Source organism: Microtus pennsylvanicus, chromosome 12 (genome assembly GCF_037038515.1).
Source record: "Microtus pennsylvanicus isolate mMicPen1 chromosome 12, mMicPen1.hap1, whole genome shotgun sequence".
Lineage (NCBI taxonomy): Eukaryota > Metazoa > Chordata > Mammalia > Rodentia > Cricetidae > Microtus > Microtus pennsylvanicus.
This window is the reverse complement of record NC_134590.1, coordinates 59064828-59089940: the sequence shown is the minus strand read 5'-3', so window position 1 is coordinate 59089940 and position 25113 is coordinate 59064828. Positions and strand designations below refer to the sequence as shown.

Genomic DNA, 25113 nt, shown 5'->3' with positions numbered 1-25113 from the left:
CTTGCGCATAGGGTTTAAAATCCACCATCAGCTGAATTCTCCTTTATCCTCTCCTCTGGTAGTAGGTAGTACTCAGTACTTCCTGAGACTGGTTTAGGATAATCTTTCACCAACACCTAGTGTCGCTGTCCCCAAACTGCGTTCTGTGCCCTGAACACAACTGGCTTTCATTTGTCGCCAAAGTAGGGACTTTCTTCTCAAGGGTAGGAACGTTGGGTTCATAAGCGTTGACATTATCTCTGCATGTGTGACTAACAACATTGCTTAGTAAATGCTCCTTGAATGAATAATGAACAAATAGTAGACTGTTGCCTTCACTAAACAGGAAAAAGAAGAGAGATGGTGTTTGTGTTATATCTAAGATGCTAAGGGTGGGTGTTTTTGTGGCACCGTAGGCATATACAGTCTGTTTGCCCCTTTTAAGAAGTGCACACTAAAGTCCAAAGAATTGAAAGGCACTTACTAGTCAGGAGCAAATATGATCAGAACACATTGCATGGAATTTTTGATGAATAAACTAATAGGTTCTCTTGAAAAGAGACCAGCATGCATAAAGGTATGAGGTAGTGCCAGCTTGACTTAAGTTAGTTTGATGAACATAAGAATGTGGGATACTCAGAAAATAAGAGTGGTGTGGCAGCCTGAGGGAAATCTAGAAGGACTTGGAGATCACTGTTCAGAGTTTGAACTTTGCCCTCTAGACACTCCAATATCATGTGGACAGTGAAGTTCTGAAGAAGACCCAGGAAACCACATGGTTATCTTGACCATGTTAACTGTTAGCTAGACTTATTCTAGGTTTATTTACCTACAAATGGTCTCTTTTTATTTGAAACAGACTTTTAAAACTCCATTGGCACTGGGCAGTGGTGGCACACGCCTTTAATTCCAGCACTCAAGAAGCAGGGGCAGGTGGATCTGAATCTCTGTGAGTCTGAGGCCTGCCTGGTTTACAGAGTGAGTTCCAGGATAACCAGGGCTACACAGAGAAACCCTAGCTCAAAGCAACAAACAGAATAAAAAAAACCAGCAACAACAGCAGCAGCAACAACAACTCCATTGGCTCCATCATATATATCCTATATCACATCTCCTACTATTGCATGTATCACAGTGAAGGGGGCATGTCTCAGGTGAAGTGAGAGGAAGGGAGAATAGGTGTCCTCACCTCTCTACCCTGAGTCTGGCCAAGCTGTTGTGAAGGTTGCTCTCATACAGAGTGTGGACATCAGTTTTGATGCGTGAAGGTCCTTCCTGAAATCAGTGTTTTATTAACACTGCACAGGTTTTTCAGTCCTCAGGAATAGGAGATTTGGAAACAGCAGAGTTAAGAAGCACTGTTCGGCTATGTTCCTTCCGTGGGGAGGGAGCCCTGGTACCAGCTGGACTGCTCCCCAAGTGCCAAAAATACATTTTCAACTCTTTTCATTTAAGATCCTTAGAGATGGGATTCTTCAAAGGTTCAGGCAGTCCGAGTGGTGGAAAGACAGCAGCACTAGCATGTCTGAGTGTGAAGGGAAGTATCAGCAACGGCAAACACGTGAAACCTATGCATGTATTCTTCCATGCTGCCTCTGACCAGAGAAGCCAGCACTCATTTCCCAGTAGGTCCTGTGGCTCAGAACCCCTCAACACTGTGCTCTCAGAGCCATTACCAACTGCTGGGCTTGACATTAAGCTGAAATCTCCTTGATATCCTCCCCAGCAATTGGTTAAAAATTGATTGCATACCTAAGCAGAACTTAGATTTTTCAGAACAGACTTTTAAAGGGTCTGGAATTCATCTTTTTCAGACTAATTATTTTATAGGTGGGAAGACAACACTCAGACAAATGCAGTGACTGGCTCCAAGTGTTTGCAGCTGGGGACATGTGTTAGAGCCAGAGGTAGAAGCCAACCCTCCTTTGCTAGTTCAGTGTTTTTCTCCCTCTGTTTTTGTATCTTAAATATCCACCTAAATCTTTAAAAACAATTATTTTTGTGTGTGTGTGTATGTGTGTGCCTCTTTGATTGGGTACCATGTACATTGGTGTGCCTTCGGGAGGCCAGAAGAGGACGTCAGATCTCCTGTAGCTAGAGTTGGAGGTGGTTGTAAGCCGACTGACTTGGATACTAGGACCTGAGCTTGCAAGAGCAGTGAGCACTCCTAATCACTGAATCATCACTCACTCCCCCCAATAATTTTAAACAAACTTGTTCGACTTTTCAGTGCCAAAGAGTTTCTTCTTCTTGAGCTCATAGTGCATGAGGCTTGGATTTGAATCTCTTTCTGGCTGTGTGAAGTCGGGAAGTTACTTAACTTCAGTTCCTCTTTTTCTAAGAATGATAACCACTTCAGAAGATCACTTGACTGGTGAAATGAGAGATGGTGTGCAAGTGCCTGGGAGAGTCTAAATTCTTTGGTTACAAGTAATAGTTATTTATGAACCACCCAGAGCAAAATATGTGTGTTGGCTCACATAACTAATGGGTTGGCATGTCTTTCTGTAGCTCCCATCCATAAAACCCCATGGACCTGTTTCTACTTGGACCCCAAAGCCTTTGTTGTGATCTTAGGAATAAGGTTCTTTAGTTGGCTAGGCCATATGTCCATTCCAGTTTGTGACCAGTAGGTGGCTAGAATATTATGATTATAGCCCCACCAGAGCCTTAGAAAGGGAGTGCTGTGTTCAGGAGTGGGGGCAAAGGGTGGTGGGCAAATACATATCTCATGGTGCCTGACACACCTGACATTACTAAGCACATTGTGTTACTATCTCTTACTGTCTATAGGATAGATACTTCCTCCTTACCTGCTTGTTGTCTTGAAGAACTTTGGGAATGGGCTGGGTCCGGAGATGCCATGTGGTGGCAGCTCTTCTTCCTTGTTAACTTACAGAGGTTTCAGAGACCAAGAGAGCTACCACACAGGTACCCAGAGCCTGGAGAGGAGCCCAGTTGCATATCCAGAGCAGCGGGGACTCCTGAGTAGCATGGAATAGGAAGCCAGGAAAGCTCAAAGTTAACACTAGGTCTACAAGGAAGTCACTGCAACTTCTCTGTCAGTTACCACAGTAACAAGACTGAGAGCTCAGACTAGATAATCATGAGAACCTCTGATAAATCATAGATCTTAGTGATTTTGAGTTGTTGAGAATTCCCCCCCCCCCATACCCAGAGTAGGTAAACAGTGAAGTTTGGGGATTTTTTTTTCTTATTATATCGTGATTTTGTGAAAGTTGAATGTTCATCTATCCATCCTTAAGAATTCATTAGCAGGGCTAGAGACATGGCTCAGCGGTTAAGAGCATTACCTGCTCTTCCAAAGGACCTGAGTTCAATTCCCATCAACCACATGGTGGCTCACAAACTATCTGTAATGAGATCTGGTGCCCTCTTCTGGCCTGCAGTCATACACACAGACAGAATATTGTCTACATAATAAATAAATATTAAAAAATAATTCATTAGCTTTAGTTTTAGTTCTTGGCTGAAATACAAAGTTCTTTTAAACATGTTTTACTAATTTGTGTGTGCGCGCTTATGCACGTGCACACGTGTAGAGTTCTGAAGTGGGTGTCAGTTCCCCAGGACTGGAGTTACATGTGTGTGAGAGCTGCCTGGTGTGGGTGTTGGGAACCAAATTCAGGTCCTCCGAATGAACAGCAAGTGCTTTTAACTGCTAAGCCATCTCTGTAACCCCTTTAGGTTTTTTCTTTTTCTTATTTTATTTTTTAAAAAGAAAACAAACTATCTTTTTTCATTTTGCATATCAATCCCAGTTCCCACTCCCTCCCCTCCTTCTATTCCTTCCACCTGTCCCCCCCACTCGACCCCCCCATCCAGTCCTCAGATTGGGTAAGGCACATTGCTTTGGGGGAAAGTTCAAGGCCCTCCCTACTATATCTAGGCTGAGCAAGGTATTCATCCAAAGAGAATGGGTTCCCAAAAAGCCAGTACAAGCAGTAGGGATAAATCCTGGTGCCACTGCCAGCGGCCCCACAGTCTGCCCTAGCCATGCAACTGTCACCCACATTCAGAGGATTTGGTTTGGACCTATGCTGGTTCCTTCTCTGTCTGGCTGGTGTTGGTGAGCTCCCATTAACTCAGGGAAACTGTTTCAGTGGGTTTCCCCATCATGGTCTTGACCTCCTTGCTCAAGGTTCATTCTTAGAGTGACTCTAAACCAAGTGATTGGCCTCATTCTCTCTCTGTCCTCATTTCTCACATGCGTCCCTTGCATTTTTCTCCTGCTACCATCCTATCATTATTGCTGTCCTCTCACACGCCAGGCACCTTCCTACCTCAGGGTCTGCATCTGTTGTTTCCCTTATGTGGAACACTACTCCCAGAGTCCATACAATCAATCTCTGCTAACGTCAGGTGGCTCAGACGTTTCCTAAGTGAGGCCTTCCTTGACCTCTTTGTATAAAGTGGCATCCTTTTTCTTTTCCTTGTAATGTTTTCTTTTCATTGCTAACGTATTGTGTATAGTTTGCTTAGTTTACTACTTGACTATGTGCTTCCTAGAAAAGAAAACTGTGGTCTGTTCTGAATCCATAGCTTCTAGAACAGTGCAGGAATATAGGTTTGCAGTGCATATCTTTAATTAGTAAGTGCTACGTGACTGTATCTCTTTGCTTTCACTTTTGAGACTAGCCAAGCATCCTTCCAGTTCTAAAAATGCGCAGTCCTAATAGATCTTTTGACTATTTCAGATGTAGATTCATACTGAGCCCAGCATCTGTTATAAATAGTAGCTTTAGTTTTATTAATGAGGTTCAGGCCTTCTCTTAAGGAGAAGCAGACACAGTGCACTGGGGGTGACTGACAAGTGTAACTCCAGCATCAACTCCTCAGGTTCTCTTTGATTTCCCTCTCAGAGGCCCCAATATTAGAGCCTAGTAAGTGAGCTGGAACCACCTGGATTGTTATCTGGAGCGGCTGGAAATAGATTTTGCCCAGAAATTGGCTGTAATCCTAGTTGAACAGGGATTTCAGTAAGGGAACACATTTCAGAAGCAGCATCTGGCAGCAGGTGCAAAGAGCCAGGGAAAAGCAGAGGAGGCAGGAGATGGAGCCAGAGTCCAGGAGCAGAAAGAAAAAACTGTGCAGCTTATATGACAGCTAAAAGCAGAGCCAGGGTGTGTTGGATCATGCTTATTTTAAAAATTTAAGGCAGAAACCTTTTTGCAAATAAAATGAGTGGCTTTGAGGAAAGCTGGGATGAGTAGGGCTCAGAAAAGAGACATTCACTAGCCAGCCTTCTCTTCTGCCTTTCCCCCTCTTCTTCAGGACCCTCAGGAACCAACCAGAGGACCCAGGAACCCACTAACTGGCCTTTTAACTTCACTGTGTTGTGTCTTTGTGGTTTATGACAACTGGTGTTTCCTGTATGTAGTAGAGTTCAGTGCTAGAGACTCTTAGGACGTCACTGGTGAGCTTTGTATGGATTTCCCGTCTGGATTTTGCTTAGGACTTAGGAGGACTACGGCTTTTGAAGTTTTGTTTTTCAGTAATTGGTTTATTCCATTACCTGATTAAACATCTGATGTGTATCAGGCATTGTGTTGCGGTTTAAAAAAATGACGAAAATACAGAGAAAGGACGCCTAAGTCTCTTGGGGGAGAATTAATGGAGACTACAGAGAGAAAGCAGTAATTTAATTGGGCCATCAGGATTGAGAACCGTTATGCCAAACTTAGGAAGGGTACCAGTTTAAGGGAAGTGTGAGTGGAGACAATGAGGCACATCAGGGCCAGTGGAGTAGAGACAAGACAGGGATGAGAAGGGTACTTATTGGGGGGATACCTGAGTGATGGAGTGGGTTGCTAGACATGAGGCTCTTTTGCATTGCATAGATGAGGATGCAAACTTTGGTCTGCAGGCCAAATTTAGTCTGTTCTCTGTTAATGAAGTGATCATGTTAACTTTTATCAAATAGAATGAGAATGCTAAGTATTTGATACCAAAGGACCTTGAGCATTTTTAGTATTTCTCAAGAGTTTCTTGATATTTTGATTTTAAAATTGACAATGTGGAAAATGCTGCCTTATATAAATGTATAGTACAAATAATGGCAGAAAAATTATTCTTTAGGCAGTTTCAGAAATGGTTGGAAATTGTGTGCTATCCTGAAGTCAAAATTCATATGAACATTTTTTAAAAGAATGAAACTCATTTTGGCAATTCAAGCAGGATTTACAAAAAACAAACATTCTAACAAGATACAATCCAAAGATACACTAATCTAATACTTCCATGCTGAGCAGTGATGTATTAGAAGCCTTTGTTTTCTGAATTGAAACTATCACTCCAGTAGGAGAGAAAACTTTGTTTGTGGGATCACTGTGGTCCATAACATAGTAGTCTTCCCTTTAAACCATGGTGTTTCAGGCAGTGCTGGCTGGCATCACGTTGTGTGACAGCATGCATGGTGCTGTGTGTTTGGAGCCAAGGCTACAGTGACATCACACATTGGTATGGGGCAGGGGAAGCTCTTCATTATGAGTTTGAGTTAAGTTTTAGTCATTTTGCATCCAGAAATTGTTCATTGTTGCCACACTTTGTCTCCTCCATTTCCAGTTTGTTGATTATAAATTTGTTGTGGTTTGGATGTGAAATGCTTCTCTCCTCCCACAGGCTCATGTCTGTGAAAACGGTCCATGATTGGTGGTACCATTGTGCAACCTTGAGAAGATGAAGCTTAGTGGGAGGAAGTGGGTCACTGGAGGGCAGACTTGTAGTTTATCCCTGTCCTGGTTCTGGCCTGAATTTCTGCTTCTTCATCTATCGGGATGTATGCTGGCAGCTTTATGCTCTTACTGCCACAGATAGGAGCCTTCTTCACTGTGATGGTCAGCACCCTCTCAGACTGAGTTGAAATGTTTTTTTCTTCCCTAAGTTGATTTAGTCAAGTATTTTGTTCTCAGTAATAGAGAAATATAGAGGAACTCACCTGTGTTTTGTATGCTGTTGGCATATATTATAACCCATTAATGAGGTAAAGGGAGGAGGGAAAGAGTGGGGGAGAACAAGAGAGCACCCAAGCTTTCTGGGAGGAAAATTAAACAATGCTTGTTCACCTTAGCCTTCCCTCGGATTTGAGAGAAGGTGCCAGTCACTCATATCTCTCTCCTTAATGTCACACAGAGGAGTAGATCCAAGAAAGCAGGGTCTTTGGGTTTAATTAAGACAATACGTGTTAGATGTCCCTTGTGTCAGTGCTTCCTGGGAAACCTGGATTGATCTTTGCAGCAGGGACCCATGCTTAGATCTTGGAGGGTAATGAGGCTCTAAGATAGATACTTAGTACATACATCCAGCTAACAGCACAGACTAAGTCTTCCCTGGGCTGGTATTATGGCCAGCCAGCCTCGCTGGGGGTCCAGATGGGGACTGAGGCTTAGGAGCCCTATTTGTCTCACTGTTTTGGTAGTCATGTTGTCCCATGCTTCTATGGATAATGAGCTGATGATGCTCTTCAGCATGCTGAGAACAGTCTGGAATGGAGCATAGTCTCTTCACCACCATCATCATCATCATCATTATTTAGCTTGCAGATCACCAGTAGTTCACCGTGTTACCCACTTAGACCTAAAATACTCCCTTCCATTGTGACAGTTTTAGTAAAATTCCTCCTGTCTAGGACCTGGTTTCATCTTGGAGGATTGAGAACAGATTTGTCTACACTGCAAATAGAATCTTGTCTGTCGGGGCAGATATTAGCCAGCTTTGTGCCAACTTGTAAGTCAGAATGCAGTTGGCCTTCCACCTTGTAGGGTTCTCCTATAGAAGCTGTGCATTCACTCAACTGTGGGTTGAAAATTTTAAAATCTGCTTATGTACTGAGCATGCACTTATATTTCTTATTGCCACTCTTCCCTGAGTAATCCAGTCTAACAACTATTTACCTAGCAGTCAGCTGTATTGTGTTATAAGCATTTAAAGTATGTAAGACGGCGAATTCTGTGTCATTTTATGGAAAGGACTCAAGTGTCTGTGGCTTTTGTATGCATAGGGGTCCTGAAACCTATCCCCTAATATCTCTGGGAAGATGACTATGTCAGGCTGTTGATTTATTGCAGCACTGTAAGATACACTTAAGAGAGCCCACATTTTTGAGCATCTTGTCTAGGTAGGAGCTCTGCTAAGGTCTTTGTGTGACTTATCTCATTTAGTATTCCACTTTTTAAGGGTTTGAACTCTGATGGTAAGTGTATAATGATAATTACGTTGTGAATAACATGGTTTTAGAATTCATGTGAACTTGATGCTTGAAGTTTCTTGTTACGTAGAAATCCATATGGGCTCCCTCTGGTGGGTAAAAGATCAAGGTCTACAAATGTCAGTCATTCCTAGAATACGAGCTCCTTTCAATTAAAACACATTAGCTTAGGTCTAGCGGCTCACACCTTCAATCCCAGCCTCAAAAGGCAAAGACAGATGTATCTCTGAGGTCAAGGCCAGCCTATGGCCAACCAGGTCTGTACAGTCGGTTCCAGGCCAGCCAAGTCTGCAAAGTGAGACCCTGTCTCAAAAAAGCCCCAAAATAAATAAATAAAATTATCTTTAAAAGATGCTCCTTGAAGCTCCTCTTAGTGTATAAACCTAAGGAATGAGAGATGGACTTGTTGAATGAACCCAATAACTTACACACAAAAAACTTGCAACACAGTTGAAACGCTAAATGCAGAGAGCATTTTCCTTCCTGACTTTCAAGTTATCTAAGTCTGGAGATCCTAGTTTGTGCTGCTTCCTACAAATTGTGATCTAGCATGTGCCTGTTTGTCAAAATGTTCTCATCCTGGGACTTGCGAGTCAGGATCACCCAGTCTGTTTTTTTTTTCCTTCCTTTCATAAGATGTTTCTACCTATTTAGGATCAGTGATAACAAAGCCACTAAAATGAACCTCTGTCTTTTCAGGGGCATCTTCAGCTCTGGTTTTTGTAGTCTAAGTAGAAGAGAAGGCAGCAGGGTATTGTGACTCTTGAGAACCGAGAAAGGAATTAAAAGTGTGTATTTTGAGTTAGAAGTCCCTTTGGCTGTAGGCAGTAATTAGCTGTATGTTCCTACAGACCCCCACTCTCTGCACCCATTATTCCAAATGAGAGGTTGTGAGTTGATGATCCTTGGGAGCCTTTGCAGTAGGATGGTCCCGTGGTTTGTTCAGTTTCTGTCCTGAAATTCCTAGGGTGTATTTTAACATTCTTCTTGCTGACAATTACTTGTTGCCTTGAGACATTTTCACCAAGTCCCTGTATGCTCAGACCTTTTTTAAAATCTAGATGAAACAATGACTTTTTTCAAAGTTGGCATTTTGTATGTTTGTTTGTTTTTTTACAAAAGACTTTAATGATGGTATGAATTCTCATAATAAACTACTATCAGTGTACATTCTGAAGGTGACTTTTAAAATCTGATCATAAAGTTAGAACATGTTCATTAAACAAAATAAAAAAAGAAGACTAGATGTTGTTACAATTTTGGTGTATAACTTTCTAGACTTAATTAAATGAATATAAAAATTTCATATAATAACTTTATACATCCATTTTGTGTCCCTCCCCTGTTTTTGTTTTGCCTTTTCTCTATTCTATTTTACTGTGTTGACCAACATTTTTCTGTGTTAGTATGTATTGCTGTATACCACTAATTTATTTTGCTGCCTATTAGAAATATCTCATAACTGGAATTAGCCTAGAAGAGGCTAGATAGAAATGGGCCAAGCAGTGATTAAAAGAAAAAAAAAGAAATATCTCATAACTGATTTACCTGAGTATCTGTTGAAATATTGACACTATCTGCTTCCAGTTTGTCACATTTTAAACAAATGGAACATTTTTGCAAAATTTGTTTCAGATTTATCCTAACTTCTTAAACGACACCAACTAGAAATTTAGTTTGTTTTGTATTTAATTTTTCTCAAGTAAGAAGTTTGCATGTCCTAATGTTGATAAGAAGGAAATGATTACTGGATCATTTGAAATCATAAAGTTACATGGGAACTTACTACGAGTGCTAGGAGAATTTGGAAAAGGCGGTAACTGCTCACTAAGCATGACTTCTCAAGCCCATCATTCTAACTCTTGGGAGTCTGTGGCAGGATTGTCACAAGTTTGATGTTGCCTAGGCCATAGGAAGTTCTGGCTATTGGGGCCCTAATGAGCAAGTACAGTTTTCTGGATGGCCAGAATAACAATGGGTGCTGCAGTGACAGGAGGGACTCTGTGGGTGCTTGGAGCCAGTTCTGTGAAGTCAAGTGGGGGTGGGTGGGATGAGGTTTGTGGCCTGATCATGAAAATGTACAGACACTAGAGGTTATCTTGAATCTGTTTAATGGCTACTTAAAATGTAACAGAAGCATTTGCAATCATAGTAGAAAGAGAACTTTAGTAATAACCTTGAGAAGAAATATAAATGACCCAGTTCTGTAGTGATGTAGACCTGAGTACATTGAAATGCACACTGTGAACCTGGAGGGAAGAGCAAGTGTCACAGAGGGATTAGGTAGTCTAAATTAGCTTGTAAGTCTCATGAAGTTTCCATCAGAATCCTAACAGAACTTTTCTGAGAGAAACATGAAACTAGTTGCAAAATTCATCTAGGAAGACAAATGCGAGAACAGGTGATTGACTTGAAAACGATGGGAGGTAGGTGTTGGTAGAGCTCTGGCCTTCTTAGGTGCAAAGCAAAGCCCAGCGCTAACAGATACATGGGATGTGACTCGGTCATAAAGCTCTTAAGCCTGGGGCTAGTGTTTTATAGTTATCCATGCTTTTTAAAGAAGACATGTAAAACATTCTCACACTTCTGTTTTAGTGTATGTACACTCTGAATGGACTAGAGATTTAGTTAAGAAAGCAAAGTAGAAGAAAATGGGAGGTGAATGCTGACATACCTTACTTTCACAGGTGGAAGGGTCTTTTTGAGTTTGTAAGTTAGCAGCAGTCTTAATGACAGTGATGATGCTGGTCCTGATGAGTATAGGGGGATTACTAGGCAAACATGGCATGCCTAAGAGTGTGTCAGCGCACGGAAAGAACTCCTTCACTGTCAGATTAAGTTTAAAGGTCAATGCCTAAAGTCCTCAGAGTTAAAACCATAAGGACAAAAACTCCACTCTCCAAGCATGGAAATACCAACTAGCTTGACTAACCGTAGCAGTGAGGCCATTGCTACTTGAGTGATGAACTGTGTGCCACCTTGTTTCTGCTCCTGTCGTTCAGAATTTAATGAACACACCCCACTTTTGTATGGAAAGTAGAACAGAAGCAACAAGCCTAGAAGGTGAGATTTTACTTGTGGTAAGACTTGGGGAAGAATTAAAGGCTTTTGATTAGAAAAATGTCTCGGGTAAGCAGTATGCATGTATGTATTAAGTGTGCTGTGGAGGGGCCCCTATTTTTTTTTTTATTTATTCTGTATACAGCATTCCTTCCATGTATGCCTGCAGGCCAGAAGAGGGCACCAGATCTCATCACAGATGGCTGTGAGCCACCATGTAGTTGCTGGGAATTGAACTCAGGACCTCTGGAAGAGCAGCCAGTGCTCCCAACCACTGAGCCATCTCTCCAACCCCGAGGGGCCCCTATTTAAAGGATGTCTGTGGTAAAGCCTTTGGTAAAGGGAATAACGTTCCCATAGCTCAGCTAGAGTTTCAGTTCAGATTCTCTTAACCTGTCCAAGAAAATCACCCACAAATGTTGCACTGACCTCTTAGTTTCCTGGCTGCCATAAAACAACAAGCCTTAGCAGTAGCTGGTGTTACTGAGCACCTACCCTGCCTGGCCTTGCGTAGCAACTTCGTTGACTGTTCTGCAAGCCGAGGTCTGTACTGTGAATAAGATGGGGTTCAGAAGGTCAAGCCACCTCCCTGCCTGATGTCCCTAGCACTAAAGATGTGAGGAGTGACAAGAGGGCGCCTCGTCCTGGCTGGCATGCTGCACTTGCAGGCTCTGAAGTGGACATTTTTTCCTGGTGGAGCTGCACTCTGTTTTCATCACCTTATGAGCCTTTTGGGCCTCTGGGCTCTGCTCCTTGACCTTAGGATTATGATGTGGCCTATAAGCCATGTAAATTTTAAGTAACTTGACTAGTTGGGGTTTTTGTGAGGGGGCAGAGATAAAACTACTACTGCTGAACCAAGCTTTTTGGGGGGATTTTTAAACTCCCTCTTCCCTCTCCTGTCTTCCTTACTGGCTCTTTTTTGAAACAATTGTCTCATGATGGATGTATTTCTTATAGATAATGTTGATGTTAATGTATGCTTTGGGGGAATAGGAAAAAACTTCAGTATTAGTGAAATCACTGAATTAAACTCAGTTTATAGGGCATAGACACAAGAAAATATGATTCTGCTTTTCATTGAGCAATGCTGGATGCTGAGATAGTGTTTTAGAATTGCCTAGTGAAGCAAGGGACCTGCTATTTTGCCATTGGGTGTGGACTTCCTCCAGGGAAGGACCCTAAGGTGGGGGAGGAAGCTGACTACTGCTCAGGGCCTTGTTTAGGAGACACTTAGCTGAGAGCCTCTAGTAGCTGGGGCAAGAGATTCTCAATCCTAAAGGCTCAGATTTTACACTACCATTAACATTGTTGGGGCTGGGTGTGGTGTCTTGTACATTGTGGACACCCAGAAAATAGCAGCTCCTTCAGTGTCCTTTTATGTGCATTAAGAATAAGGAAGCCACTTGGGTTGTGTGCTGGGATAAGGTAAAGAAAACCGTCAATTTCCTAGAATCTAAAGGAGGCATTTATTTAGCCAGTGATGATGAAGCATCTCTGATTGGCCACATGTATGGTTTTGGCCTCGAGAACCCAGCAGAGGAATATGAGAGTAAACAAGTATACACAGTGATTCTGTCAGAAAGCCAAAGTTGTCTCAGGTAAACTCTTGAGGTGCCTGTAAGTGATTAGGAACCCTTGACAGGGGAACTTTGAGGGCGGATTCAGGGGGCAAGAGATTACTTCTGAAGTTAAAAGGCAGCTTTGGGGAAGAGATGACTTGAATAGGTCTCTTAAAGACCTGTACGTTGTCCACATGTGGGAATGGCGAGAAGAGAGACTAGGAATGATTGTAGACGCCAAGGTGGACACTCAGGATGGCAGCTCGGACTGAGTAAAGCTCAGCTTACACAGGTAGAGGATGAGTAGGCCAGCAATTTGCCGAATATCCCTTGGCCTTTGGGGTCCCACTCTTCCTAGCCCTGCTACCTTTGTTCAGGATGCTGATCTTAATGGATAGCATGCCAGGATGCCCTTGCTCCCTGGCTTCTGGTCGGGGTTCACAGGGAGAGGTTCCAGTGGGATATTAGAAGTCTGAATGAGAGGGGCTGGTTTGGCACTTGGGTACTGGCTTTGCATCCACGGCTCATGATTCCACTAGGTGTCTGCTCACCACCTAGAGCCTTCCCTGTGTGTGTCAAACATCTTGTATATCAGGATGAATTTAGCCAGTGGGGTGATGCCAGCCAGCCATGCTCAGTGCTGCATTATAGTCCTATTCAGAGTGACCCTAGGAGACAATGACAAGGGAAACCCCATGAATAGCACTTTGGACAATTCATCTCTGCCTCTCTCTTTAAGGTGAGTTTTGTTTGATCTCTGTTTTTCTCCCTTCTTTTCTAGTTCAGCATTGCAGAAGAAAAGTCAAGTGTTTTTGGCTTTGGTGTGCTTTTTCTCAGTGATGTGGCAGTTTATACTTTTCTTCCAAATACAACCTGAAAAGTTAGAGGTGGTAAATGGCTCCATGGCACACTGACTGTAAATATGAGCTGAAATGGAATCTGTAAGCCATTATCAGATTCCAAATCAAGCTGCTGTGGCCTTCTCCATTTTTTGTTTCAGTGAAAGTGTGTTTTCATTCTGTCAGTGGACAGTTCACACACCTACTATTAAAAGAACATTCACAGTGAATACTTGATGTGAAGGAGACTAGTTAAATACTTCAGCTCCAAGGGATTCCATTAAAGTAATAAGGAAATTACATTTAATTTTGAATAGAAGACAGATTTTTAATGCCATTGCCATTAAGCATTTATCATACACACACACACACACACACACACACACACACACAACACTGGTTTTGTGAGTGAATTCCTGAAGCACAGTTGGTCTTTATATAGGTAGAAAGGAAATATTCCTGACGAGTGCTTGGTTTGATGTCACCTTCTTAACAGTGGAGAAAACCCTGCTTCTCCAAAGAATAGAATGTGATGGTTGGTTGGAAACTTTTGGACTTACAGCTTTTAGCTCTACCTCCTGAATAAGAAAAAAAGCATATAAATGAGTCCCCAGATGAAGGCGTGGTGGGGTACTTCATCGGCCTAATTGATTCCAGACACGAGCTGTGATTTGTAAGCAAGCAGTGACAAGAGGAAGTGAAATCAAAATTAAATTAAGGGTAGGGAGGGAAGAAAGAGCCATGAGAAAGAGGTGATGAATTTTCTACAAGCTTCTAAATACGTGCCTGTGAGTAAGCAGTTGGACGTCTGTAGCCGTGCCTCGGTTATATCAGAAGGTGAGATCTGGAAACGCCTCAGTCCCCTAACAGACCCCTGTCTTGTTTAAGAATCCATCTTGATGCTCATTGGTTGGTGCATTTTAGTGAGTTCAGGTGCTTGTTTCGGGACCACGTCACTGCCCGGTGGCATAACGTCATCTCCTATGAAGCACAGGACAGGGTGTTTGGAGGACAGCCTTTTCCGCTTATAGTTTGACATTTTAACATTGTTGTAGCTCATATAAATAAATGTCTAGGAACCAGCTGTCCTCATATGTAGTTGCCTCACTCATTTCCCCCTTTCCTGGCCATCCCTGTCTTCTTAGTGACCAGGCCCTAGAGGACAGGCAGTCCCTTTGTCCCACTTCCCGTACACATAGAGCACATGGCTCTCAGCACCTATCTGGAAGTGAAAGAAGTGAATTAGCCACCGGGTTTTCTCACGTTGTGGCCATGTGGGTTCAGGCCCTGGCCACCTGGAACTTGAGCCTGTGGAATGGCATTGGGCCCATTATCTCTGTGGAGTCGGGTCATTTTCATCTCCCTCCCTCCCCCCCCCTCCCTCCCTCCCTCCCTCCCTCCCTCCCTCAAAGCCCTCAAGTATTGCCCGTTTCCCACAGGACAAGCTCTCAGCTACTTAGCTGGTATCTGGAAGGCTTTTCAAAACTAGCTGCATTGGTTGAGTCCCATGCTTCTCTGATGGTCCTACCAGCTCCAACCAAACTACCCTGTTCATAATTCCGTCTGCCATCTTGTCCTGTGCATGGCTGCAGCTCTTTCTCCTCTGCAGGCCACTCACTCTCCTCTGCTTTCTCAGAGACTTAGTCTAGTTAACACTGGTCTCCTGAGTTCGAACCCACAGCTGCCTGCTTTTTTTTTTTAAAGTGAGAAACTCCTTCTGGCCTATGATACCTTTTTAATGCTGCTTTCTGTTATTTATTGGTCACACAAACTTAGCTTTCAGGTGAAACTAGGGAACTACTGCTGTGTGGATCCTGCATCGTATTATTTGCTTTGGGCCACAGCAGATGGAAGGGGAGAGGTTAGGACTCCATCTTCATGTTTTTCTTTCCTTTAAGAGGATGTAAACATCTAATGGTCCTTTTATGGCCAGAGCCTAACACAGAGTCTCAAAGTCTAGCACAGAGTCTGGCCTATAGTAAGTTTTCCTTATATGGTTCTGGAATAGATGACTAAAAGGCATTTCCCAGATATTTGTTTATTGTTTGAACCGGCAGAGATAAGTTCCCCCTTGAAAGCCACAAACGCCCATTTTTCCTTTCTTTTCCAGCCCCAGCAGTCCTTCCTGCAGCATATCCCCATTGCTTGCCTGGGGTTCAGACTGACATTTAAATCAGTTTTCTGTCCTCCTCTCTGGGAGATGGGAGAGTAATTTAGTCAGGTCCTCACTAGTAGCACATCAGACTGCCTCCAGGGGGAGCTTCTCAGATTCGCTTATCCCAGAGGCCTCTCCTGTTCTTCATGAAACCATTTCTGTGGTTGCTAAAGAAGCAATCATTTGTGTTTTCTTTTACTTTTAATTCCAACTCTTCATAAAACTTAGTTCTTTTTATAATTCTACCAAAGGGTAACTCTACAAAGGCCTGATGGACCCTGTCAGGAATGGGAAGCTTTCTCTTGAAATCTCTTTTTCCTATTTGGAGTATGCTGTTGGGTGCCTCCCCGTCCCTCCAATCTTGTCAGGTCTAACCTGGGATCTATTCTCCCCTCTCAGTGTTTGTGTGTGTGTGTGTGTGTGTGTGTGTGTGTGTGTGTGTATGTATATATATATATATAGTATGTACCTTAATTTTCTTCTTACAAACACTAACTTACATTATCAAGAGTCTTATAGTTACAAATTACAGAGACCCAATGCAAATTAGCTTAGATGATCAAAAGATTGATATTACCAAATGGATTCAGTTGACCTAACGATATCATCACAAGGAGAGTTTTCTTTGTTCCCTCTAGTCTACTTTTCAATATTGGTACTTCTTTGTTGTCATTTTTGTTTCTATACTCCTTTTTCTTTCTTTCTCGTTTTTTTTTTTTTTTTTTTAAAGATAGGTTCTTCCTATGTAGTTCTAGCTGTCCTGGAAGTCACTATGCTAGCTTCAAACTCACAGAGATCTGCCTACCTCTGCTTCCCAAGTACTGGGATTAAAGGCATACACCACCATGCCTGGCACCATAGACCTTTTTATTCTACTTTAAAACCACAAATATTAGCTTTGGGACCTTCTTAAAAGTCTCCATAATTGGGGCTGGAGAGATGGCTCAGAGGTTAAGAGCATTGCCTGCTCTTCCAAAGGTCCTGAGTTCAATTCCCAGCCACCACATGATGGCTCACAACCATCTGCAATGGGGTCTGGTGCCCTCTTCTGGCCTGCAGGCATACACACAATTTTTTTTTTTTTTAAAAAAAGTCTCCATAAGCCCTTGCTTTGTGGTAGCCAAACAGGAGCGGCTGTGTCCTTGTAGCACCCACACCGGTGCTGGGGCTCAGCTAGTTGAGTCAGAGGCCTATCTAAAGTGCAGGCCTCCAGAGGAAATGGATAGAATGTGGGGGGCGGGCTTCTTAGCTCACAGCTTTTCAGCAGCAGGGCATCACTGCTGAGTGCTGGGGAAGAGGTTTCCAAAGGAAACGTGAGAGCCCTTCAGAAGGAGCAGTGCATAATGGTGGCCTGAAAGAACTGCCTTGCATTCAAAGTTGTGCCCTCTACCTGTGTTAGATACATTGTTAGTTCACTCAGTACTGAAAGTGCCTCTGAGAACCAGGTCTTCCTCTCTTACTCCTGAGCACTGTTTGAGCATCCACTGTTAGTCTGGCAGACAAACACAAGTAAGATCATCTCTGATTTTAATGAAAAGTCAGACAGGTATTAAGGTTGATAACAAAAGTCTGTTCTAAGTGCTGCCACTACAGTGGCAGATAGTGAGGTGCTCACACAAGAGACAACTTTTTAGCTTGACATTAAAGGGTACCACAAGATACTCCCAATTGTGAGAGGAACAGATTTCTCCTGAAGACCTCTGTGAACTATCAGCCATTTCTATCAGGGGACTGGTGTGGTCAGATATAGTTAGAAGCTCATTCTGCTGGTACTTGTGAGTCAGGCTGGCAGCAAGGATGATGACCTAATCAGCCATCACAGTAACAAATCTAGGCAGACCCAGTAGGGACTTGAATTAAATCCACACCCGGAGGGACAGAAAACAGTCAAGACATGTTTGACAGGACGTAAGCTCCATTAGATTCAGGAGATGACAATGTTAAAGATGTCATTGAGGCTTAGTTGGAGTTAGAGGTGGTTAAGTGGGTGCCTATATTTTGTGCTGTTTTCTGAGGTACATGGCTAACAATCAAGTGACACATTGATCAGATAGCTGCAAAGACATACATGTATTGCAAACCTGTTTTCAATGCCAGGGACAAAGACCCAGGTGTCATGCATGTAAATGGAGACAGAGACTTTGGAGAGTGAAGAAAAGGCTCTGAGGTTAATCATGGGAAAAAAGACATTCAAGAGGTCATCAGCATAGGCAACCTGAAGCATCAACTCTGGAGAAGGCAGGAATGTGATGGGTCCTTCACTTAACACGTAGGTTAGTTTTGTTTTGTTTTGTTTTTTGAGATAGGGTTTCTTTGTGTAACAGACCTAGCTGTCCTGAACTAGCTTTTGTAGACCAGACTGACCTTGAACTCACAGAGATTCGCCTACCTTTGTCTCCTGAGTACTGCAATTAAAGGCATACTCTACCACCGCCTGGTAGGTTAGTTCTTGATGAAGGTGGTGTCATCGAAGATGGCTTATAGTCTAAGGATAATGGCAAGGATCCTCTGTTCCTGGAGAGTGATCTGTGGCTAAATAACTTATTAGCCCTACTTTCCTCCTTGGTAATAGGTGAGGAAAGTAGTTTTGGAATGAGGGGATTAAAATGAATAAAGGGCTTTGAAAGTGCTCAGCCTAGACAGTAGATGTGGGCCGCTCTGCACATGTACATTCCTGTCTCTGCACTGGCCCACCAAACTAAGTGTAGAAGTAGCTTATTGCACTTAAATATATTTGTCTCAGAAAACTGGGGCTTTCTGTGCAATATGCCTGACACCATGAAGGCTTTTCAGATCATTTATTGGGTTGTTTTTTTTCTGCTGGTTATTAGTTTGACCTCAAGCTTAGATGTGACTTTCTTTTGTTTCTTCTGCATCTTACATATTTTGATTGTTCCTAATACATTGTGTATAGTTTCTTGTCTTCTTCCCTACCCTCCTTCCTTCTCTTGCTCCTTTCTTCCCTCCCTTTTCAGTGTCCTTTGTCAGAACCTTTCCTAAAACTGGCATGCTCCATTAGTTGCCCGCACTGGGCAGTTTGTGGTGTATTACTTCAGTCAGGCTACTTTCCTCATGCATCTGTAGAAGTTGGCAGTAGTTTCGAGTCTTCTCCATCAGGGCCTGGAATCTGAACTTGCTGTCTTTTCTTCCTCTTCCGTTTTCCCAAGTCAGTGTCTTGAACCACTGACTGCATCTATGTGCCCACAATAACATAAGTAGTATGAAGCTGGAATCTGATTTAAAGGAGAATATTGAACCAAGTTCATTAAGTTTTGGTCTTTTTTTGAGCCTAGATTAAAATAGAATGGTATTCAGAGTGTGAATATGTTGCTGGATCCCTAACACTCATTGAGCCTGGCATCGTGTGTGTTCATTTTTCAGTAACTGGGTGGGTCACTTTTTTATTTATTATGAACACAAACACTGATGCTAACAGCTGACATGTGAAAGGAAAGAAGGCGCTGGTGATGAAAACCATTTAATGATTAGTGAGGAAACAAATATTGTTTAATGAAAATAAAAACCATGTCGAAAGGGCCTAATGCTGACTTTTGGAAATATAAGCATGTTGCGGTCTTTTGTGTACCCTCTGTCCTGTACAGTAGATATTGTTTAAAATTGCTTGGGAACTGGAGCTTGCAATTGTGAGCCTGGAATGTCCTGCAGATAATTAAGTTGTGGTCAGGCTTTGGAAAAATAAAAAGTTCTCGAACTATGATTTTATAAACATGCTACAATAACATTTCTTTATATTTAACAGTTTCTTATAGAAAGTTGATACTCTCATGAGGCATTGATTAAAGGTAAAACATCAAGAAAGAAAAAATATTAAATTAAAACTTCACTTAGGATGTTGACAGTTGGCTTGTAATATTAAACAGATGTGTATGTTCCTGGGGATAGTCTTCCTTCTGAACTGAATTGCTAAGTTGTATTTTTTTTAATGACAACTACAAATTTTTGATCAGTTAATAATTTTAAATACCCATTCTACAATCTTCAGTATCTAACTTCATCTGTAGTTTGAGCCTTCTCAATGATATAATGACTGGTGAGACCTTTGCTGCCTCTTCTAAAGCCTTTCATTTTTTCAATCTCCCCCCCCCCCCACCATCCCAAAGCTTAGCCCAGCTCTTCTGATTTCATGATGCATTCTTGGAGATTGATTCCTTGAAATAATTTTAGGATCATTGGGTGGAATTCTACCCTGGCAGATTTATGTCTGTAGTTTCCTCCCATGTAAGCTTTGCTTTGGCATTTGAGCACACAAGCTGACCTACATTGTGGTATTGTGTTTGTGTGGTCAATTGTAAAGGCTTCATAATATGTCTGTAGAGCCAGCCATGCAGATCAACCCATACCCCACGCTGTGGGGCCAAAGAAACGCCAGTGAGGGGACCTAGAGGAAACCCGGCCAGGAGTGAAGGAGATGCAGTAAACTCTTTTGCTTAGGAGGCCTTCGCCCTTGCACTCTCTAAGGCCAGAGTCTAGCAAGGGCAGTGGACCTGGCTAGAATAAGTGTGGGTTAGATAGGTGGGTGAGTTCCTTTCTATGGCATGAGGTAAAAAATACTTTGTGACGTTATAGTCTTCTGCTCTTTTTGCATGATTAGATAAACTCTGGGTTGCTGTGTTTAGGCTAATGTCAAATTTAAATGTAGACAGCATTTTTGTTGTGCAGTCCTTGATATGCACATATCTTAAGTTTTCTGAAAGGTGTCTGGTTACACTGGACAGAGCTTTGGGGCCTTGGGTACACTTATTTATCTTGGAACCATATATTGTTTGCACAGCCTTCTTTGGGGAATCAGAGTTTTGTTGTTGTTTTTTTCCTCTGCAGATTGTATTTGGAAAGCTCTGATTTGGGGCCTTAAGTATATGGGAGATATTTTTAGTAAACACAAAGGCTTTCTAGACTATCTAACAAAGCAAAATAAAACAAAAAAATTATTTTATAATAAGAAATGTATTTTGCTTCAAAAATAATGGATTCTCCTTATTGGCTTGTTACTTTAGTGTGACTGTTCTGTATGTATGTGGGCAGGTATATGTTGTCCGTGTGTGTGTGTGTGTGTGTGTGTGTGTAGAATGTATTTTTGTGTGTGTTGTCTTTACAATTTAATTCAATCTGCCAGGTTTTCCTGGAAGTGAGAACATTGATTAACTGTACCATTTTGAAAAGCAACTTTGGGCTATGTACAAAAAATAAATTCATAATTTGTTGCTCTTGAAAGAGCCACCCAGTTTTTACTTAAGACTCTGAAAGGCGATAAAATATATCATTAAGCGGTTGTGTGTACTGTTTTCCCCCTAGTCTTTATACTGCTTCTTTCCAGTTCTCTTCCAGTGTTTTGCTAGTAAGGACTAATGCAAATATTTTGGATAGTTCTCTCTAACCAGAATTGGTAATTATTAACAGATTTAAGTAGAAAATTCTGTTTCACTCTGCCATTCTTACTGCATCATAAGATAACTCTGTAAATGATACTCATTTATAGATATTTTGGCTTGCTCACAGATCCTAATTTCAGTATTACGCTTGACTGAGCAACAAGCTGCTGTGATCAGCTAAGGGAATTGTATTAGGCAGGCTTTATTTTCTATGTCTGTGTAGTTTACAGTGTCTTCCACCCCTCAGAGAAGCAAGCTTTAAGAGTTGGTTTTTTAGTTTTCAAATTTAATAATCTTAACACAGGGCAAAGGAAAGCAAGAAGTTTCTCAGAGCAGGTGACGATTTCTTACTTGCATTTTGAGACTCACACGCTACCATCTCTCACCATCTTGTTTGGTCCTCCCTCTTCCCCACATAGCATTTGCATCTTTCCAGCTGCTTTGCAGATAGCGAAGTAGGTGTGTTAAGAAAGAGGGGTTGCATTGCTCCTGCCCCAGGATAGGAGTGCTTGGGTCTCTTCACTACTCAGTTACAAATTGGAACGTGAAGGTACTTATTGGTCCCTAGTGGCCTGAAGTGGGAACTGCATCTCTTGAAATTTTCATTAGAACCCTTTGTGAGTTTGATTGAAAAGACAGAAGTTAATAATTGTAGCTAGGTTATCTTATTGAAAATGCTCTTTGAGTTACAGCTGCAGTTGCTTTCCTGCCTGGGCTTAGGTGAAGTTTCTCTGAAAGCTTGGGCACTAGATTTCCACCTGTCTTTTAAGCCACTCAGGACTTGAAGGGACAGTTTGAATAGTGTGTGCTAAGAAGGTTGAGGAGTTCTGGTGGGACTCGTCTTTGTCGTCTTTTTGTCAGGTTTATCTTACTTAATTTTCATGAAAATGATGTGTTTGTTACTGTGGTCACACTGTGATTAAGCTTTGGCTGATGTAGAATATTTTATTGTCCCTGTCCTGGAAAATTATAGCAGTTTTTATGAGAAGTGGTTTGTGGGTTCACACAGCCCACTCGGAGTGCCACTTACTATAATTCTCTTCTAAAAGAACCATAAAACATCATGTAAATTGTTTAAAAAGGGAAAGGTCTTTTCTGAGAAAGACGAAACATCTCTCCATGCTTCCTTTTGTTTCTTACTGCAAGCTTCACAACTTAGCTCAGTTTATCTGGAGCGGGAAAGTCAGCAGATAGAGCGTGTGGTCCGAGCCGGCGAGGCTATGAGCTGCAGCTGCTCAGCTCTAAGTCAGTGTTGATGTAGTATAAAGACCTGCTTTTTGTGACTTTGGGTGAAGCTAAGGAAAAAGAGGAATGAAGTGATATATAAAAAGGAATTTTAAAATTTTTTTAAAGCTCTCAGTACTCACATAAGGAAGCCGTGTGCTCATAATCTCCATTAAGATGTGATTTTTGGTAGTCAGTCTTGTGAGGCACGTATTGAAATTCACATGTAGGCTGACCTAAAGAAGCTCTTGTCCCTTGGCAGTTTCTCCATGCCAGTTGGCTTGCTTTGTTCAGTTTATGTGCAGCGTATGAAGAAAGCATAAAACGGCACAATCACAAGGCCAAAGTTCTGTCATGGTTTTGTACAAATGCCTTATTCTGATCCTATCTTGGTTTGAGCATGAGCTTACAGCGAGCAAGGGCGGAAATTGGGAATGGTTTTCTATGGCAGTTACATGCCGCTCTGCTTCTAGTCATTCCATACAGGTCGGTCCTACGCTGAGCAAATCAGTATAAGGCAGTCTGTGTACATGTGAAACGGGAAATCGGGGAAGGTGTTAGTTTTCTGTGAAGATACAACTTATGGTAGATTTAATTTTAGAGCCACTCCCTGGGTCTGTGTAAGATCATTATACTTGCAAGGATTCTTTTAGAGGCAGGATTGATCCATCTGTAGCCACAGAAACAGTCACCTCTAAAATATGCCTCGATTCAAATCAGTCTTGCCATTATCTGTGCCTTAGAAACTGTCTAATTTTGTGGCTAGAAGAAGTGGAGTGCTGGTGAGACCACCAAATGTGGCTGTGAGTCTTTTTCTGTCTTCCGCCTGAAAACTTCCTGTGTGCATGTGATCTCATAAAGAATAGCAACCTAGGATGTATTCTGTGAACATAATTCCCTTTTGCTGTAAAAACTGAACACACACAAACCCACCTTCCTAATATGTAAACCTTTTAAGACTATTCCATAGTCTGTACTTTCTATTTTCACTTTTCTGCTTTTAGGGCATGTCTACTCAATCACTATGACGACAGAAGCAAATTTGGGGACTAGAAAATGAATCTGTAATTGGAGTGGAGAATGAAAAAAAGAAATGATGCTTCTCATGTCATGATATGGGTAGAAAAGCCACAAGGAATGCACAGACTGGACGTCCTCAATGTCTGTTTTTCCCAGCGTTGTCTGACAGGGTCGGGGGCCCCTTGTCCAAGATGTTCCCTTGAGAAGCCTGTCTGTGTTTCAGCCCACCGAGCAAAGCATTTCAGCCAGGGCTGGACATCCATGCCAATTTCTACAGGGACCTGGAACCTCTCTACTTTAGAGCGTGCTCTTAGGGGGCTATGCAGCGCTGTGGGATGACTTCATGGTTGTCCTGCAGGATAAAGAGTGCTGTTTGTGAGGGTCCCCTTTTTAGACTAGGAAGTAGTTTTGCTTGTTTTATTTTAGCACAGACAAAATTCCTAATCGTTCTAAAGAACCATACACAAAGGTTTATTAAAGAATATGCTTTGCTTTCTAAGTTGTCCGACTAGAAGATAACCACATCAATGTTGCTAACTACTTGCGTCCAGAAGAATGTTTATTTATTCTTTTTTGTTTGTTTTTCACTTGAGTCATCTAAGAAGTATTTTTCATGGACTTTGAGTGATGCCAACTCATTTATCAAATTGTAACATTTGTATGTGAAAATCTTCATCAGAAGACAATTTCCGCCAGAAAAGAGGCATGCTCTTTGAACTCCGCCCCCCAAAACTGCAACTTCAGAAAATATGTAAGAGATGTAGCAATTAACCTACATGCAGGTTTCTAATACTAGAAAATGGGCAGCTAGTTACATTCAAAGACAGGATCTGATGGGCCCAAATTGCTTAAAACAGCACAGTTACTGAAGATCTTCCCTAGGGAGCTTGAGAAACCATTTAACAGATGAAAGTACATTCTGAAAAGTCTGACCTTACAGGCAATCATAAAATGAATCAAAACAGTGCTTTTTTTCCCCCTGAAATGTACAGAGCCCATCTGTGTCTAATCCAGTAATTATAGACTGTGTTCAATTACCTTTTCAAACTTGGAGCAGACTGGAGACTAGGCAGTGAACAAACATAGGGTTTTGTCTAGACCTCAATTGACCACAGTCTAAAACGTGAATTTATATCTAATTTTATTTTTTGTTTGGTTTGATAGTTCTTAGAGGATTCATTTTGCTACTTGGTGTTTCACCCTCTTGATCTCAGACACCGCTTTTTCTCCTCACAAAAGCTTTTGTATCGCTGTGCCTTAGCTTTACGGAGGTTTAGTTTGTGAGCACTCACTGCTGCTGCAAATCAATAATCTGCGCTGGAGAGAAGGCTACACTGGGCTGGGGGAGGGGATTTTGCCAGCGAGTAGCATTTTTTAAAATAGACCTTTAAATGTGTTGCTGCTGACTGTAACTCTTTGTTGTATGCTAGGAAAAAATAATTTTTTCTTAAACATAAAACCCCTTGGTAATTATCTGTTGCTGTGTCCATTTACCATTTTCAAAAATACATGGAGACTACCAAAAGAAATCTCTTCTATCCAGTGGTACAGGTTTTGTGTACATTCATTTTATTGTGTTTGCAGACTTTGTTAGAAGATGCACTTCCAACCCTTAAATAAACCAGCTTATGATATAATAAATCAGATTGTTACATTT

At 41.9% G+C, this 25113-nt stretch overlaps 1 protein-coding gene across 2 annotated transcripts in view; it reads left to right on the top strand.

Annotated features, from left to right (window-relative positions):
* Stx18 (syntaxin 18) overlaps positions 1 to 25113 on the top strand; it is a 102526-nt gene that overhangs the window by 644 nt on the left and 76769 nt on the right. The window lies entirely within an intron of this gene.